Source organism: Python bivittatus, unplaced genomic scaffold (genome assembly GCF_059951505.1).
Source record: "Python bivittatus isolate LINGU-HERP-01145 unplaced genomic scaffold, Pbiv_v1 ctg000080_np1212, whole genome shotgun sequence".
Classification (NCBI taxonomy): Eukaryota; Metazoa; Chordata; class Lepidosauria; order Squamata; family Pythonidae; genus Python; species Python bivittatus.
In genome coordinates, this window is record NW_028277035.1 from 83,844,805 (window position 1) to 83,864,525 (window position 19,721).

A 19,721-nucleotide genomic window follows, 5' to 3' on the forward strand; every position below is an offset into this window, starting at 1 on the left:
GATGGCTCACCTACAGTCTCTTTGCTTGAGACTGGAAAAAGGCTGGACTTGCTTTTATAACACAGGTAGGCAACCTTATTGTGGAGTGGAGGGCAGAGGTGGGCACATCACATGTTTTGTTTTAGGTGGGAAGAAGAGTGACAATCGGTGGGCCAAAGCTACATATTCCATGTCATGCGATTGAGAAGGGTTGGAATTTTCTGGTTTTGATTTCTTGTTATTGTTGCACAAAATGGGGCTGGGGAGCAGTATGTAGCCTTGGGGTCTGTCCAATTCTTCCACCCCTGGCTCTGATTCATATAACAGTAAAAAATATATATATTCTGACCTCCTAAGAGCAGGTCCATGACTTGGGGGTCCTCCTAGGGAGGCCTTTGTCTAACTTTAGTTGGTGCACATGTTACGGCCCGATCAAGGGCAAGAAAACTTTAGGTCTCATCTCCACACACCTAGACTACTGCACTATACTCCACATGAGGCTTCGTTTGAACACCAGCTGCAAGCTTCAAATACTTAAAGATGCAACTGCCAGGCCTGAGCATTTGTCACCATGGACACGTTACACCTGTGCTCTAGACCCTGCACTGGCTTATTATTAGCTTATGATTGATTGATTATGTGCCATCAAGTCATTTTGACTCCTAGCAACCACACAGATAGATTTCCTCCATGACAATCTATCCCTAACTTGTTCTTTCATGTCTCCCAACGGTGCACTCATTGCCACTGTAACTGAGTCTGTTCAACTTGCTGTTGGTCGTTGTCCTCTTCTCTTTCCTTCTGCCTTTCCCAGCATTATAGCCTTCTCTAGAGAGTTGGTCTTCACATAATATGTCTGAAGTGGGATAGGATTAGCTTATGGGTCCAATTCAAAGTGCTGGTCATTATTTATAAAACCCTACATGGCTTGGCACCAAGGTACTTTCTAGTTCACCTCCTCCAACTGGAATCAACCCTCCGGAATGGTGCATCTCCTAATAATCCTCCCCTTCTATGAAATTGTGGTGCAAAGGTTTGCACATCCTGCTTGAGATCAGTTGGCTCAGCGCTTTTACTTTTGAAAGCCGAATTATTACAGATGGCTTATAATAAATTATGGGATGCCTAGAGTTATATGACTTCTTTAAATGGATGGCTGTATGGTTTTCAGCCTGCCTATGGATGTTTTGAGTGCCTTGACTTTCTTTGCTCTTAATTATAGTGGTGGGTATACATGTGATAAATAAATAAAATTAATTGGGGATTTTTTTTTTCTAACCTCAGTCAAAAAAGTTATAATCAATTGGTCCAGTGATTTTACAGCCTCTTGTAGACTATTGAAAATGTATGCAGTGGATAGTATTTCCCAAGGAAGAGATATATTCTCAGATTCAAACTTTGACATTTTCCCAGCTTTCCTTAGAATAGATGCATGGCATTCTTCTTGAGGTATAATCATTTCCATGCATATGATTGCTGTCATATGTTCTCAATTTGGAAGAAAGGAACACAGTGACAAACCCTTGGAGCACCATCAACAGAGGGACTCTGTTCCTAAGTGCAATTCATCTGTGTGATCTGCCTGTGACTCCACTCAGGGACTGTTTGCATATAATCCTTGCACAAATATACATTTTGGTAATCAGCAGTGGATTTCAACACACTCCAAGTCTTAAGTGCTATTAATTATTTCACCCACTCAGCCAGCTGTAAGAACTATTAATTACCAAACCGGAATGACAGCAGTTGACTCTTGTGCATAGAATTTCTCATTTCAACATGAAAAAAGAAAATCTTCAGCTTTGGAAGGAATATATTTCCTCAAGGTCACCTTCAGAAGTCTGCTTATAAAGAACATGTACGCTCACATCCATGTGGAGAACATCTGTCACTTGAATGACATGGGCACAAAACATTTTCTTTCCGTAAGCAGTTTGATGATTGACTCAAACAGGTTTTAAACAGGTTTTCAAACTATTTAAGTCAATACAGAGGGGGGGAAACCCCAGACATAGCAGTTCTGCCTCACATCTTGGAGGCTGTTTCTGTACTTCAAATTGTTTAGTTGTTTTGTGGCAGTAAGAACAAGGGAACTGAAAGCAATAGTTTATTTATTTGCTTATTTATTTATTTCATTTGAACTGGATTTCAGTAAAAGTCAATATTAGCAAAAAGGTTTATAGACAAACACAAGTTGGTTGTTGGCAAGTGTTAGCTGAAATCTGCACCTCTCTCACTAATAGAGGAGGTGGGTAGATGGAAAGGCTGCTATAAGCGGAATCCATATTTCAAATAGGAAAAGTAAGTAAGCATGTAAGGAAGAAATGGAATTCCTTTGCCTGGCTAATAATAAGAGATTCCACAATGATTACAGACCTGTTCCCTGTAGATAATTCTGGAGCGTTAATATCTGTAGGATTTAGAGATATTGTCACATTCCTGAATGAAATTCTGCCTTCCTCTCCCTCAGATGGAACCCAAAGAACATGGAATGGTATTTATACATGTACACCAAGTTGCCTGAATAGAGAATTTTCAAACAGAAAATTCAACTTCTATGCATCATATTTTATCTATGGCATTGCACAGAAATCGTTGTTATCCTTATTTCCTTAAGAAATGAGGAATGCAAGATCATCATGCAAGGATTTGGCTTGGCTTTGGTTATTCTTGGAAATCTTTGGAAATTTAAAATATTTAGTGCACGCATACAAACACAGAATATTAGAAACAACTATAGAGTTCTGCAGCAGACAGGATAACTGATAATTATGCTTCTTCTTTCCCAGAATGAACCTATAAGTTGCCTTTGACCCTTCCTTTTCAGACTGCTTCCAGCCCAGATAAGTTCATACAGTAGTTCTTTCTAATCAGGATTTGTTTTCAGATTCTTTATCTCCCACTGCCCTGACTTATTTCCTTTCCTCATACTTTTTCAAGTATAGCTGTATCCTAGATTTACATAATGACAATATGTATAGAGTTAGTTTGTATTCCTTTCTTAGTCATCATCCCCTAAATAAACATTGCCTTTTCATGGTGGCCAAACTCTTGGTTGATGTGTCCATTGACTATAATTCCAGGAACTTGTTCTTGGTCAGACACTCTCATATAACTGAAAAGGTGGAAGTCATCCGTATATATGTAATCTGAATGCATATTAGAGATATTCAGAAAACTATTTCAGGTAGGATGGGGGAGATCTATGTTTTAATGAGGGGAAATGAATTAACATGCAAAGAGAGGCAATTGTGCCAAGGATCTTGTAACATATTTCTTAGTGATTGTCATATATTTAAACCTTTTTATTGAGTGTTTGTGACCCAGCACTTCCGTACTGATCAACATAAGATTTCCATAAGCGGTAGAAACTTTGTGCCTGGTCAGATATTATTTATAGGTACAGGGAACATGAACATAAGGACAAGCACGTTATGCTGCTATTCTGGATCCCCAATATCATATATTCTCTTGAGCCTACCACATTTGTCATGATAGCTGCAAAGTCAGGGGAGCGTGTCCCAAAGTTTGGATTCCCAAGCATGTGGAGCAACTATCTCTCTGTAACTATTATACTGACATGTAGGCATGAGACATCTGGATGATATGCAGACTGTTAGGACAGCTGCTATAAATGGATAATGCCCAAAGATGTAATTGTACTTTTCAGCTCTACATATTGCATTTCCTGTATTACAATCAAAATTCTGTCTCGGAAAATGCTAATGAATACTGATTGCTTAATCTTATAATTTTTGCCTTATTTACATATGGCACAAAGTGTTATTGCATTTAACAAAACATCTGATTTTATATTCAATCTTTTTCAGGAGCATCACAATCTTTTCAATTAATTCTGAAGTAGAAGAAGTGGAGGAGAGCCTCTTTTGTTCCCTGCTAAACTAGAATTGGAATGATGGAGGATGACAATGTATTCAGTAAAGATATTGGATGCCTCCAAAGAATGTTTTATCAGCCAGACTGAGTCTTACTTAGGTTAAGATGCCTCTTAGCTTCTGTTCCATTAAAGTTGCTTGAATTTTTGTGAGGGGTGTATGTGTGTGAATAAATATTTCTGAGTTGCAACATGCCTCAAAATGAAAGAAAACATTAACATTTTAGATATTAAATATGTTATGAAAGATGTTTTATTAATTTTACTCATCAGATAGATGTATAATTCTCAGACTGAGTCCTGAATATTTCGAAGAAGGGATAGGGTGGGAAGGAACTTTCTGTCTGGAACCCAGACAGCTATCATAAACCAGTAGAAACAATACTTAATTATACAAATTAATTGTATGGATTGGCTTCTTGCATTTCTGTGCACCTCTCTCAGTTTATACATGTAGGGTAAACTCTCATTCAGATTATATACAGGCTCTCAAAGCATTCAGTATGTTCTGTGATTAGCTAGAAGGCAGATTTATTATCTAGAGACCCTAGATAATAAATCTAGAGAGACTCAACCTAACAGAGACTGCATGTTAGGTTACTTTGTCAACTGATGAAAACCATTAGAAGTTCACCTAATACTGGATTTTTGGAATATCCCATTTCTTAGTTCGGGAGTTTCCAGTTTTTTTGCACACTTGGAATTAGACACTCTTACAAAATGGCTACCAAGATGGATGTGGCCAGGTGCAAAATACCCTTTCATCAGAAAACAAATGGATGAATATGTCCTTGCCACTTCCTTGAGCCCTGAAGCATGCTCTCTCTCTACCACCCCCAAATTTACCTTTGCTTTTCAGTCTGGACAAGTCGGTCAATAAGCCAAAGATCTTTTCAAAGAAGCGCTGGCTTGTAATTAAGCAATATTTTCATTTTCTAAAAATGCCCATAGGGCCCAGGGGGAGCCTAAGGACATTCTTAGAAATGAAGATGATAGTAGAGACTGATGCTTTGCTTTGTAGGATGATAGCTTCCCAGTTATTTATATTTTAGTTAAAAGATTCTACATTTAATTTGGTTAAAAATGTCAGTTTGGGAAACAGCCCAGTGGGTTCCAAGGGAGGTGTCTCTGAGACCTTTAGTGACCCAGATATCACACTGAGAGCACTAAACAATCATTTCTGCATCAATCACAGAAAGAGAAGGAAGAGAAGGAACTCAGAATTAGAGCAACTGATATCAACTTGTATAATATTTGGAAATAAAGAACAGCTTATTGGAGAATGTCATCCCATTTCAGAAATGAGAGCAGATAATTCAGAATTCTAAAATCCTGGAGAAAACCCAGAAAACAAATAAAAAGAGAATGGAAGAAGCAGTGCTAAAGCAGGAATGGGCTATGGATAGCAATGATACTGAGCAAGGTTGGGAAATAGTTTTACAACACAGCAATTTTCAAAAACGACTGTAATGGAAGCACTGCATCAAAATACTACTTCTCCTTGAAAATCAAAATGAGAGAATATCTGTGCAGGCTTAATGGCATTAAAAAGGTAACATCGGGCAATCATATACAAGCATTCACTTATGGTATACGGGTTCTTGCCATATTAAACAAAGAGAAAAGCAATATGCTTGAGGTCAGAGAAGAGCTATCCTACCACACGACAGCTGGCATTTTCCAAGAGTGCCTTCAAATTCTGTTGGTTTTCTTTCTGTCCTTCTAATTGAAATAAACAAAGGAAGAGAGACGTCTGATGGTGTCTGCATTTTTTTTTAAGTTGAAAATGCAGCAAAGACATGACAGCAGAAGCATAAACTTTCAGAGACTGAAATCTGTATAAACCATGGGTGGATGGATGGATGGATGGATGGATGGATGGATGGATGGATGGGTGGATGGAGATGAGATGAGATGAGATGAGATGAGATGAGATGAGATGAGATGAGATGAGATGAGATGAGATGAGATGAGATGAGAGAGGTATAGAGGATAGATAGATGAGAGTTCACAGAAGCATCCACAGAACCTGAAACTTTCATGAAAATGTTAAATGCAAGATTGTGATGCAAACTCCACTTTTTCCTATGTGCATATGATGTCATGATGTGTATACGAAAGGGATGGAGCTTGCATCATGACAACACAACATTGCTTTAGTCCTTTGGCCCCTTTGGCCTCACCATGGAGAGATAGATAATAGGTAGAAAAATAGAGACAGAGACAGTACTAGTGGGGAAAAACCAAGCAGCTTTCTGAAAAGATTGTCAAAAGTTGGTGACTTCAGTTCTCTGATCTTCTCTCCCTTCAGTGGCTATGTATTAAGTATGGAAGACCCTGGGCAGAGTACCTCAAACTTTGCCATAGTGATCTCTAAAAGAAAACAACTGTCTGAGTCTCTCTGGATATAACTGAAGAGAGAGAGTCAGCTTGGCTAGAGGCATTCACTCTCTGCCTGGCCTCACAAGCTGGCAGATCAAAGGCAAAGAGAGATGAAGCCGCAGGGAACAAAAACTGCCTGAAATTAGGGTTTTGTTGCTTTGGATCATAGGACTTTTTATTATTATTAAAATAGCATCTGTTTGGTTTACTTTTTTTAAGAAAATGCTATGTCAGGAATACTGAACTGTCTTCAAATGTGCACAAACATGAAATTTGCTCATACGGTGGGCCCTTCCTTGCCCTGTTTCATTCATGCAAGGTGTCTTTCCTCAGTTTTCAGCCATTCCTACCCACTTACAGCTCACTCTTGAAAGTCCCTCAATCCTTACAGGAAGCTTTTCAGCAGGGATACACAGTTCCTCTAAAAGCATCCTAAAAGCTGCACAAAAAGAATAGCAATAAGGAGAAATACACAATTAAATGACAACATTTATCTGTACAATAATGAAAAAGGTCCTGTCAATAAAGAAAAATACAAACCAACATCTCAGACTTCTGTTGGGTAGAATTTTGGTCCTAGAATAATGTTTGCCTTGCAAACATCCTGTTTGATTCCGCGGCATTATGGCAGCAATTCCCATGTGACATAATGTAAGCACTGTTAAACTTAGGGGTGTAGATTAATCTAAGCATACTATAACAATTTAGATTTACTAAGGCCCTAGGCTATAGTTGAGAGCCGGTTTGGTGTAGTGGTTAAGGCACCAGATAGAAACCAGAAGGCCGTGAGTTCTAGTCCAGCCTTAGGCACGAAGCCAGCTGGGGGACCTTGGGCCAGACACTCCCTCTCAGCCCTAGGAAGCAGGCAATGGCAAGCCACTTCTGAAATCTTGCCAAGAAAACTGAAGGGAATAGTCCAGGCAGTCACCAGGAGTCAAAAACTGACTCGAAGGCACATACACGCATACAAAAGGCTATGGTTAGCCATTTTAGTGTGTGAATATAAGAATGAGTTAAGTTTAAAATTGGCTGAATCAAAGTGAGACAGAGGAAACTATGAAAGTATGAAAAGACCACAACAAAGGATGGGCAGATAAGGAACCAGTGGTCTGAAATCTAGGACTAAAAAGTAATCTGGATTCAAAGGAGAAAACTTTATTCCAAGTGCATTCTGGGTTTTGGGGTACCTCTTTAATCAAACATCTTTTTTTCCTGGATGATAGCACTCTGTTACAAATCCAGGGAAAACTGCAGCTTCTTTAAAGCTTCATTTGCCTTAAAGATATTCCATAAACAAGCAGTAGACCAATAACACAAAACATCCCCACAAAGTAGGCCAAAGCCTCCTTTTGCATCAAGGTCCTCCTGGGGTGGGGGTGGAGGGAAGGATGACTATGAATCGGAGTACCAATAATATCTTTAGAAGATCCATCTTCAGTGAATAAGCATGAACAAGTGACATCAATACTGCTTTTTTTTCTAAGCAGCAGTTTATATTAAGTAGTTTTCTCTTTATCCTGCAACAATAGAATAAAGCTGCATTGTATCTGGTGTCAGACTGATATTTGGCAGCAGAGCAAACATGATCTTTCTGCTTGGTTTTGAAAATAGAATCTATTAATTAAGCTAGTTAATTTATTCTCCAAGTCTGTAACACCAGAAAATGAGGAGAGTCGCCAACCAGACTGTGGTGAAGTTGTTCCTTAGGGTACAATTAGTTGGCTGTTTAGAGCTCCCCAAAGCCATGTTGATTAGAAGAAACCTAAAAAGGATGGCTTTCCCAACATCTCTCCCAAACAATGGGGAGAAGAACAAACAGGAGAATGTCTCATGGCCTAGCTGCGATTATCTCTATTTAGAGTAGGAGCACTCACAAACTGTTTCCTCATCACTTTCCTGCCACAAATGTTAGTTTGGAAACAAAAGCCCTACATGGTTAAACTGGACTCTCTGGCAAGAGATGGCCTGTGCTGAGGGATGTGTGATGGCCGATCTACAGTGACCCATGGAAAAAAGAGTCAAAAGTCCAACACAGCAGCTCTCCAGAATCTCTCTCTGTAAAATTCTGTGGGAAAGGTGGTTCAGGGTCTTCCTGCAGAGAAACAGAAGGAGGTGCCTGGGAGGAAAAAAAAACTAGGAGTCTCTTTGTAATATCTCTACAAAAACTCTTTGTAGTATCTCTCCTTGGTACTGATGTCACCCTGCCACAAAAAAGCAGGCAGCTTCTCATTTTATCCTTCCATATCAAATGCTGCCACATCGGTGACTTGTACACCAGAATTAAAGTTTTGTAAAAGTTAAATTTTTGTTTTATCTAACCTACTTTCCCCCCGTTTTATGCAACTAAACCATTTGCAAACCAGCTTTCTCTTGCAGTCCAGGCCTAGGTGGCTGAGAGAAAGATTGTTTGCTTGGCTAGTATTCAGTGTCTCTTTGTGGTCTATCTCTGAGAATTTATTGATCATATTTATATAGCCACCTATCTCACAAAAAAAGTGACTCTGGGTGGTGTACAACACTCAATTAAAAAACCCATAAATACATACAGTATACAACAATCATTAAAACTATAAAAACTATAAAAACACTTACAACAAGACAGGATGATGTTAACTGTAGTAAGGAGGCCATTGCAAAATCTCCCTGGTCCCCTAAGCCCCCCAGGCCTGATCACATAGCCAGGTCTTGAAGGACTTGCAGAATGTTAAGAGGGATGGGGCTAATCTCACTTCTGGAGGGAGAAAATTCCACAAGGCGGGCGCCACAGCAGAGAAGGCTCACCTCCTGGGACCCTCCAAATGGAATTCTCTGGCAGGCAGGATCCACAGCATGCCTTCTCTGCCAGACCTAATGGGACGGGCAGATGTAATCAGGGAGAGGTGGTCCCTCAGGTAACCTGGCCCCATGCCATGAAGGACTAGTCAAAACCAGCACCTTGAATTGGACCTGGAAGCAAACTGGCAACAATGCAGCTTGCGGAGCAAAGGTGTAACATGTGCCCTTCTAGGGGCACACATAACTTTCCACACTGCCACATTTTGCACCAGCTGAAACTTCTAGATACTCTTCAAGGGCAGTCCCATGTAGAGCACATTACAGAAGTCCAAATGGGAGGTGACCAGGGCATGAGTGACAGTGAGCAGAGCCCTCCGATCCAGAAACGGGTGCAACTGGCTCACAACCTAAAGTCATGCAAAGGCTTCAAGCAGGAGTTGTGAGCCAGGAGGACCCCCAGATTGCGTACTGGGTCTGTCTGGGGAAGTACCACCCCATCCAGCACCAAAGATGGCATAATCCTAGAACTGGAAGGCCCCAAAACCCAAAGCCACTTGACTGAGTTGTCAGGGTTCAACTGAAGCCTGTTGTTCCCCATCCAGACATTGGGATAAGACATGCACAGTATCAGTTAATTCTTCAGGGGCAGAGACGTATAATTGGGTATCATCAGCATACTGATGATAACTCACCCCATGGCGACTGAGGAGCTCACTCAGCAGCCTCATGTAGATTTTAAATAGCAGAGGGAAAAGTACGGAACCCTGTGGGACCCCACATAGTAGGGGCCCAGGGCGGGATCTCTCCTTTCCAACCACCCCCAACTGGAATCGGTCCCGAAGAAAGGAGGTAAACCAGCACAACACCATGCTGCCCACCCCTAATCCTCTGAGTCGATCCAGAAGAACACTAATGCAGGGCATAAAGATTTAGAGATGTGTGGCAGGTTGAGCAGGCCTAATGGACGTGGCATAATGCAACATTCTCAAGCTGCAAAGCCTTTTTCTTTGGACCAAAATCAGACTCAGTGTCATGTAGACATGCAGAATCTTCATGCCAAATTAAAACATCTGCCCTTGATCTATAATCACATAAAAAGGGCCGACGCAATACATAATAGAGGAGGAAGTTGTTGAGCATTCCTTGAGTGTGTGTATTAGGAGGAGGAATCTGCAGTTGGAGGCCCACCATGAGCAAGCATGAGCTATCAGAGAGCTACTGAGTGAATTGGCTGGTGGGACTGCAAGAAAAACAGAGATGTTGACAAAGGTGCTGGAACCCAAGAAGCCCAGAAAAGAGTAATTTTTCTGTCTTCCCATTCTCCTCTCTAGGACTGAAGCAAGCCCAGAAGTGACAAGACAGAAAAAAGCTGCGTGAGGGAGGAGTAGAAGGAGGGAGTGAAAGAGAGAAGACTTTACAGAAAGCTCTGTCTGAACCTGCTGTTTGTTAATCTGAGGCCTCTGTGTATTTTAAGTAACCCTGTAAATAAAGAAGAACCATGTGTGCATGTCTGGAAAGTTCCTGTCCCCTCTTCCCACCATTTGACAGGATGGGCACATCGGATTTGTTTAAAGGATCATTAAGTATGTCAGCCTTTGACAGTAGACTCAAACACTGAACAATGCTCATATGCTAATGCGTATGAATAGATGTAGAACATTTAAATTTTATTTAAATTTCACAGGAGACAAAAGGAAAAAGAAAAGACAGAGATTACAGGAGGATGTCTGGAATCTTAGAAACAAATGAAAAACATATTATTAATACCTCCTTTTTTTAGGATCTAGCTCAGCCTTCCCAACCAGCTGCTGGGTGCTTGAAGGATGTCAACAAGCAGAATATGAAAGCAGACATTCTGGCACACTTTCCTCTCTCGAGATGTGGGAGAAGAATAATTTTAAAGATGGAAACTGTTACCATGTTTGATGCTCTGATCAGCCTCTGATCAATCACTAATCTCCACATGCATTTCATCCCTAAAACACACAGCCACACCATCAAAACTAGGGCTCTCATTGTGGTTGAGAAAGCTATAATTGTACACTGAGGCAGACAAGCAGGGTTAGAGGTAGGATAATGGTCAGGATGGGAATATTTTTGATAATAGAAAAACAAAAGAGAGAGAAAAGGTAGTCCAAAAATAGAGAATACCAAGCTCAGAGAACACTAAGAACCCAACAGAAAAGAGAATATCGGTCAGTAGGAAGTAAGATACCCAGGAGAAATAAGAAACAATCCACTAGTTTTCAGAGCATTAAGAATTGATTCACAGTAAAAGCAGCAGAAAAAGAGGAGAGGAGCAAGAATCAGTGAGTTCTGAGGATTTTTCTCAAGTGGAAACCAAGTATACTGGGTGGGATTTCTGCCACCCCTTTTTGAAGGCATAGAGAAAGAGAGGAGGGATTGGGGCTCATTTCTACCAATACTGTGTTATCAGAAAGCTTGGATCAAAAGGCTGTTGGAGGTAGATGGTAACTGTGGCATAGACCATGACATGAGCATGTGGCAAAGGCCATGCCAAGTTCATTGACACCTTGTGAGATTCTCCAGAAGGACCATTAATGATCAGAAAGGACTGGATTGTTATGAACATGGCCATGTCTTGAACAAGTAATCTGCTTTGCCCAGCTGATGAGATAAAAAGACAGCCTCTCAATGATGGATTAAGGGCTTATGAGAACATATTTACACCCAGAAGGCTGCTTTTTGAAAGAAATTGAGTTTTTTAATATATATATATATACCTTATCTTGACTACAGAGAAAGAAGAAAAATAACAAATAGATGTTGGATTAATATCTCTTGAGCAAAACGTAGATGTTATTGAATGTAAGGAAGACGTATTTCAATGCAGAATCAGGAACGAACTAGAACAAACAGAAATTTAACAATTGCAGATCTGTTGCTGGAAAATATTTTTGAGAGATAAGAGCAAAGTATTGCTATGGAAACAATTGATAATAAAATCTAGAGGAATAATTTCTGTTTAAAGGACTACCAAAAAGGCTGGAGAAAGTCTGAAAAAATCCTAGATTTTTTTCAAAGTATACCAGGGTGGAGAGTCATGTCTATCTATCATCTCTATCTCTCTATCTATCATTTATCATTTATCATTTATCATCTGTCATCTATCTCTATCTATCATCTATCATCTATCACCTATCTATTATCTCATATATCTCTACATCTATCCCTATCATCAATCTATCTATATCTGTCATCTCTATCATCTATCTATCTATCTATCTATCTATCTATCTATCTATCTATCTATCTATCTATCTATCTAATCTTGCTTCATCTTATGGAATTAATAGTTTCTAAAAAGAAGTTAGCTAGAGATAAGTTTGATAAATTTGATTCAGAATTTTAGATTTTTGTTATGCAAATATTTGGGCCCAGCACAGGATTATGGAAAGGATGAAAGTATCTTCTAAATAAAAAAGTAGGATATAAATCTAATAAATTATTTCTTTGTTAGATTTATATCCCACTCTTTCATTTAGGAGATCAAAGCAATTTACATAGCATGCTTTACTCCAGCTTTTCCCCATAACAATAATCCTGTGAGGTACAGGTAGGACTGAGGGTGAATGACCAGCCCATTGCCACTCAAACAGCTTCTACAGCTAGAACTTGGCCTTCCCAGTGCCAATCCAACATCTTAACCACCATGACAATAACTTTGCCATAAGGACAGCAGATGTTTGCTCTTTCTTGCCATTTTCTTTGCTGGCATAACTGAAAGGGCTGGTACAAAAAATGCCTCCTTTTTTGTGTTTAGCAGCTTGAAAATACTGAAATGCACATCTATGAGTGTGTGTATAAGTCAATGCGCCTAAGCACCTTGAGATCAGACTGTATGCTGGAGGACTAAGTGGGACTGTAGGATGCCTCCTTCTAAGGAAAACCAAGATGCAATCGCGATACATAGATTATACAGTATATTTCTCAAATATACACATTTTTATGTGCATGTTATTTATACATTTTTGTCTATATGTTTGAGTTGTGAACTACCTCACAACATTCTGAAAGATGCAGATTTTGGCAAATATATACATTCTATTCTGTTATACATATTATTATATACTATACTATACTATACTTATATTTATTTTATTTTATTTTATTTTATATTAATTCTTAAGATATATAAGCTCCTCCCCCCAACTGAAACAACGTGAATCTGGGTGGTATACAGCATAAAAACAAACAATAAATCAAAAAAAGAAAAAGAACACCCTATAACAATCATCAGATACAAAATATAAAATGGAATAGAATAGAAAATATAAAATGGCGATCAAGCACATAAAAAAAACAACCACAAGGGGACTTTTGAATTAAATGATAATATTATCTCATTTAATATAACAGTAAATCGATATCCTATTGGTTTAGGAAGTATAAAAACTGGTAAATTCTTATAAAAAATCATATTTCTATCCATCCCTACTTTTGAGTACTCATTGCTCAGATTTGCCTTCTCAGTGCTCTGTTTACCTCTCTGCCACACATCCACAGGAAACTTCAAATTTTCTAGAATTTCAATGTGCTGATCATATCTCTGCTTGACACTAAATTCTGTGCTGTGGAGTATTCTTGCAGCAAAAGAGATTTCTAAAAACACACAGAACCATTCATCGTTGATAGAACTGTCTCTCTCTATTACCATTTCAGGGACATTGAGAGAATTATTACTGGGGACTTTCTGCCTCTGTTGGGAGGGCAAGTTTACTTGTGATCCTGAAGGTTATCTAGAGCATTGCATTTGCTCCCCCCCCCCCCCCGCAACATGGGCAACTGCTAGGCAGAATGAAACTAATTTGTCACAAAGTTGACTATTTTCTCAGGGATTTACATGGGTAACTCCCATTATAACTCCTTCCCCTAGAGAACATGATATGTTCTCTCGATCCTCCTTACACGTTACATCACTCTAATGTCTCACAGCAAAGGTCAGAACTCTGGAGGGTTTTTCCTCTTATTTTTCCAAACTTGTTCCATATCTTCAATTGAAAACAAAGGGGCATTTTCACTAGTATTAACTACCTCCGCATTCACTACAATTAAATAGATTCTGTAACAGAGATATTTTGAGTAGGGCTAGTGTTCTAGCTTACAAGTTGGAGCCAGACAGTTTTTTACTCAAGGATATACTGATTCCCCCAAGGCTCTGCTTTAATGCAGCCTTCACCAGCTTGGGCATCCTTCAGATGTATGAACTTCAGCTTACAAAATTCCATCAGCCCTCCTGTGTGCTGAGAATTTGGAGCAATGAAGTACAGGCTGAGAAAGGCACAGTTAATGCTTTATTGTAGCAGTGCTCAATCTATGCTGTGGTTTTTCTAGTGAGGGCTTAATCAAGGCATGCTTATTTCTCCAAACATTAGATCATCAACCTTTTTTTTTTTTTTTTGGAAGCATGGGGATGTCACTTATGTTCCATCAGTACATGCTGAAGCTCAGTTTGCTATCCCATTCTTGTGCGAATGGCACGGGCACCGTTCAGTACGTCCCCATATTCTTTGCAGTACATAGGACTTCCACAGCAGACTCACTGGGCTTCTCCTAACATTTTAAAACTACCATTCTAGCTACGTTTGTTGTGTCATCAGTGACTACAACTAGTGGAGGGAAAAACGATGACTAAGGGGGGGAATGACAGAGGCCTCACTTCCAACTCTTTCTCTACTCACTTGCTGTATTGAGGACTGGTGAATTACAAGAAGTTGACCTCATTGCTTTGAAGGCCTTCAGACTCAAACTTCTGTAGTAAATCCTCAAATCCTCCCAGCAGAATGCTGTAACTCTTAGGCTCCTCTAGGGCAAGGGTTCCTAAACGTTTTGCCACCATACCTCCCTTTAATGTAATCTTAATGTACACATCTCCCCTAAAAATCCAAACACCAAAATGAACACAAATGATCTATGAAGACAATTCAATGAACTTTGGGAAAGGTGGATTATTGTAACAGTATAACTAAAAGGTTCTTCACACCTCCCTGGACTCTGCCTGCACTTCCGCAAGGGAGGTACACCTCACAGTTTGGGAAACCCTGCTCTATGGTTTTCAGTGGGAGTGAAATGGCATGATCGGCCAGCATGGATGTGACGACCAGACAGCACTGACAGGAATCTCCTAGCATCTGTCCCCATTCACTCAATCTGGGAAATATACAAAACATGCAAAACTGTGTTTTAAAGAAAAGGGTAGATGAGAACAGTATGGATTGTCCAGCATATTTTCTAAAATGCAAAATAGCCATGGACCAGTGTCACGGACCAGATTTTGGCTGAACATTTCTAGCGCTCAGTAACTCAGGAAAAAAACCTGTAAGAAATAGCTAGTTAGCGCCCAACTCATTCACTGTGAAAATATATTCCAAATGAAGAGGAGCAATCGTTCACAGCAACTACTAGCCCCAAATTATGCAAAGACATGAAAATAATTGCTTACTTTAATTATACATGCAGGCAGACAATTGTTGCTGGTAAGCACTGGCGCTCTTCTGAACAGGGTGTGGGGAAAAAGGGAGAGATTGGAAAAAGAGCAATCCGTTAAATATTTACAATTAAAAACAAAAACAAAAACAAAAAAAACAAATGTTAACAATTAGCAAGATGTTGTTCTTTGTTTAAAAATCAGCCAGAAAAGAATAGACAAGAGCACAGAGAAAGAGCATAAGTACATATGTTGCCCGATGATTTAGTTTTTAATAGGATGGGTTGGCTTGACTCCTTAACAATGGATTAAAAGATTAAGATGGCTATTTCTCATTATATTCCATCATCTCTGTTCAGGAGTTTGTAAATGTAGAAAGGATGTATGTGTGTATGTGTGTGTGTGTATAGATTGTTATAATGTGCAAGCAACACAAACACCTAGAATTATGGCTTCCTTATTGTGTTCACATATTCACATGTGTACTCATATGTCTTTTTTCTTTAAATAATTGATTCCCCAATTTTGCTGGTTTGGGGGATAATTGTTCTTGCTCACTGTTGCCATGGCCCATAGATACTTCTCAAACAACAACCGAACTGAAATTGCCATAATTTGAAAAATGTAAATCCAGATATGTTCACATTTTGTGAGTAGTAGGTATACTGCACCAAGGATTAGCATAAACATCTCTGTAACATTAAACAAAGCCTTCAATATTTATAGTGCATCTTCTACAGTTCCCTTATGTTCACATCTGCTTTGCAATAAACATGTTTTATTAAAAGGGTCTGCTCAGAGGAATCCCATGGTTGTAAAAATAGTTTATTATATTCTTGCAGAGGTACTTCAGAAATTCCATTTTTTTCCCAGACTTAGTCAAGAGGTAGGTTTTGAATGCAGTGAGTTATAGCCCTGGGTTTCAAGGTGTTTATATCATAACCAATGGTTAGCTTTTTCCCATGATAATATTGTATGTGCGCGCGCACACACACACACACACACATATCCGTATTTCATGAGAGAAACAAAAGTATTTTGAAGCATTTGAGAGCTTCATTTTCAGATCATTTTCAGAACTTGGTCGCATCTCTTTGGGGAATCAGATTTGCAGATTTGAAAAGCGTCTGTAGATAATGGAAATAAACTTCTCAAAAATATGGGAGCCGAACATTGTTTTTTGGAATCCTCTTAGGACAAGGAACGGCAACCCTTTGTGGGAAGAGGCTACACTAAACATTATTTAAGAGGTGAAGAGCATGAGGCTGTCATGCAAAATGGGTGGAGCTCTGTTAATAAATGGATGGGCTAGGTTTATTTGTTTGCTTGTTTGTTTCTCTTGGATTTGATTAGAATTTTTTTGAACTAGTGTGAATTCCCATTTTTTGTCTGTTTTCCATCTCAAAATGGCAGGGAATGGTGTCACCAGTTATGGCTGAAGGGGCTGAGGAGTGTCAAGTGCCCACCCAATGGTAAGATACCAGTTCTAGTTATTATTGTCTGCTATCAATTACATTAACATTATTCTGGAATTGTCTATGATCATAGACTTAGGTTCTAAGATATCAAAATCAAGATTGCCCCTTACAGAAAGTATCTGAATATTACATGAAGAAGTATAACCAAAAAAAAAAAAAAGTGATGGAAAAGTTAAGCTTGATTCAGTCATATATGATACTCCCCAATTTATCAATTACTTACTCCAGATTTGGCTGGAATGTTTTAAAATCATATTTTACATTTACATTTTTTCTTTGTCTTTTTGTTTGGCCTATTTGCTCCCCCTAAACACATATACAACTATAAAAGAGGAAAATGCATTTACTATCTGAGTACAAAATATTGGTACAAGCCAAGCCCTTGAAGGCAGAAAAGCAAATGACCAATCAAATAAAGGAAGAATAAAAAGTATATAGAGAAAAGGTGAAGGGAGGTGCTGATTCTTCATTATTTAAACTGAATTATTTGGCCAGTAACCAAATTCTTTCCACCTTCTCCTTTGATATGAACAGCAACCAGCCATTACTGGAACCCTGAATATTTTTCCTCCCAGATCCTGCCAAAAGAAAACACATACACACACAAGAAATTGTTGTATTTGAGAGGTTTTAGGCAGAAATCATGAATAAGCATAATTGTGGGACATGAGTGTTACATGTATAAAATGAGATGTAGATTCATCAATGGAAAGAAGAATATCGTCTTGAAGTTAAGGACTTATTTATTTATTATTTTAATTTTGTGGCTGCCTGACTCTATAGTCACTCTGGGCAACTTACAATTTAATTTTTTTTTTAAAGATCAAATAAAAAGAACACAGCTGAATGGATTCAAAGTATATGTTTGCTTTCTATTTTTCAGATGCCCTTACATTCTAACATGGAAAAGATAGAGCAATGTGTTTCTATATCGTTTAGATTTTATGACAGGTTTCAGCTCTGCCTTAATCTCACATTAATACTAAATTGATCAGATAGATAAATATTAGGTTTTTCTTATCCTTTATGTTTAGTATATTTTAATCACTGTAATATATGTAGGCTTTTCATGTTGTGTAGTCATCAGTGTATTTTGCAGTTGTAATTATTATATCACACCAATAATTTTTTTAAATTAAAAAGTATAGATTTTTATGGTGTCTGTTTACATTCCCACATAGGGGGGCCCTACTGGTGATCTGCTGATACATTGGCAAGCCCCCAAACTCCTTTGTAGCTATGTCCTCCTTTTCGGCCTCATGTCCTCTTCCAACAGGCATTGTCCAGCTTTTTGAGTATCTTTTTTTTCCCCTGAACTGTTTTCACAATAGCAGTTGTTCAAACTTCCATGAATTGTGACCTTGTAAATTGTCTGCTTCTTTTTTCCCATCATCCGTCGACAGACTCGACAGCGTAGATTTACATTATTAAATTTATTTCCTGATTCCAGCAATTGGCTTCAATCCAGCCCCTTCAAATCTACGATCACTGTAGTCTATAGATCACATGACTCATTCGATGTTTCTTTGGTGAAATTTGAAAAGCACGTCCTCATCAATTCTATATTATCACTAACATCTGTTCTTGAAAATAAAGATTTGTTGGAAATATATTTCAACTGAAAAAACAGTCTTTCTGATGTTGGAAAAAGTAATTCCATATACATGTAGAGAGAGCTAGTTTGGTGTAGCGGTTAAGGCACGAGGCTAGAAACAGGAGACCGTGAGTTGTAGTCCTGCCTTAGGCACAAAGACAGATGGGTGGCCTTGGGCCAGTCCCTCTCTCCCAGACTTAGGAAGGAGGAAGAGGCCAGGGCAAACCATTTCTGAAATCTTGCCACGAAATCTGCAAGGACTTGTCCAGGCATTTGCCAGGAGTCAAGACTGACTTGAAAGCACAAGCAAACAAAAACCATGTAGACCTAAGTACTTTTTTTGGGGGGGGGCAGTTTTTCACTGTAATTTTTGTTGCAGATGCCAAGAAAGTCAAGCAGTTAGTGTATCCTCCTTTTCCCTCATTTTTCCTCCTTTCCAAAGGCCGTGTCCTCCTTTGCCTATTCAACTATCTGGTATCTCTACTTTGAGAAAATTATCAGCTTCCAGGAAGATCATAACAAACCATTTTCGGTGGCATTAAAAATGTTGACCTCTTCCTCCACTTTCTGGAGCACTTCTTGCATATACTCTAGGCGAGAGCAATGCTCAAATCTCTACAGGGGGATCTTTACGGCAGGATGTATTTTTGTTTTAAGTGCACACAGCAAGAGTATGTCTAGACTACCACTAAAAAGCCACAGGATATGGAAGGATTACCTGGATTTATGGCAGTGCTGTAGTTTGTCTGAACTCTGGTGACCCCTGTCAGAAAAACATCACCCTTGACAGATACTGATAGGCAATATCTCTCTACTCCTAAAAGCCTACTTAGCACGTTGAGAGACAGTGGTATAGGATTTCTGGCAGTAAGAGGCAGCCGTGTTAATCTCTTGCAGAAAAAAGAATGAGGACATGTGTGGCTTCTTAAGCCCCAAAGAATATCTCGTGGCAGGAATGACTATGAGATCAGTGGGTGAGATGTGTAAAATCATTTGTTAAAATAGGTGTTCCCCAAACACAAGATCATTGTAGCCCCACTCTATAAAGGAAGACAGAACTCAGAATTCGAGGGTGTTCAATTTGGCTTGGTCGATAAATCAGAAGCCAGATCCAAAAATCCTAATATTTGTGCCTCCTTCTGCTAATCATAAGAAATCCACAAAAGGCTG

The 19,721-nt window shown here is 39.0% G+C and overlaps 1 protein-coding gene and 1 long non-coding RNA gene across 25 annotated transcripts in view; one reads left to right on the top strand and one right to left on the bottom strand.

The window, feature by feature from the left end:
- Nucleotides 1-6,089, top strand: part of FHIT (fragile histidine triad diadenosine triphosphatase) — a 1,182,997-nt gene extending 1,176,908 nt beyond the window's left edge. For 8 of the 10 annotated variants that reach the window (XM_088134431.1, XM_088134428.1, XM_088134429.1 and 5 more), the window contains one exon: nt 3,810-6,089. The gene's annotated coding sequence lies outside the window, so the exon portion shown is untranslated. The remainder of the gene's footprint in view (nt 1-3,809) is intronic. The other 2 variants (XM_088134435.1, XM_088134437.1) reach the window with 1 other exon arrangement.
- LOC148216754 (uncharacterized) overlaps nt 1-19,721 on the bottom strand; it is a 74,487-nt gene that overhangs the window by 42,481 nt on the left and 12,285 nt on the right. For 13 of the 15 annotated variants that reach the window (XR_015794975.1, XR_015794977.1, XR_015794976.1 and 10 more), the window contains exon 2: nt 15,495-15,546. The exons of the other annotated variants lie outside the window; for them this stretch is intronic. This is a non-coding gene — a long non-coding RNA (uncharacterized LOC148216754). The remainder of the gene's footprint in view (nt 1-15,494; nt 15,547-19,721) is intronic. 15 annotated transcript variants of the gene reach the window in all.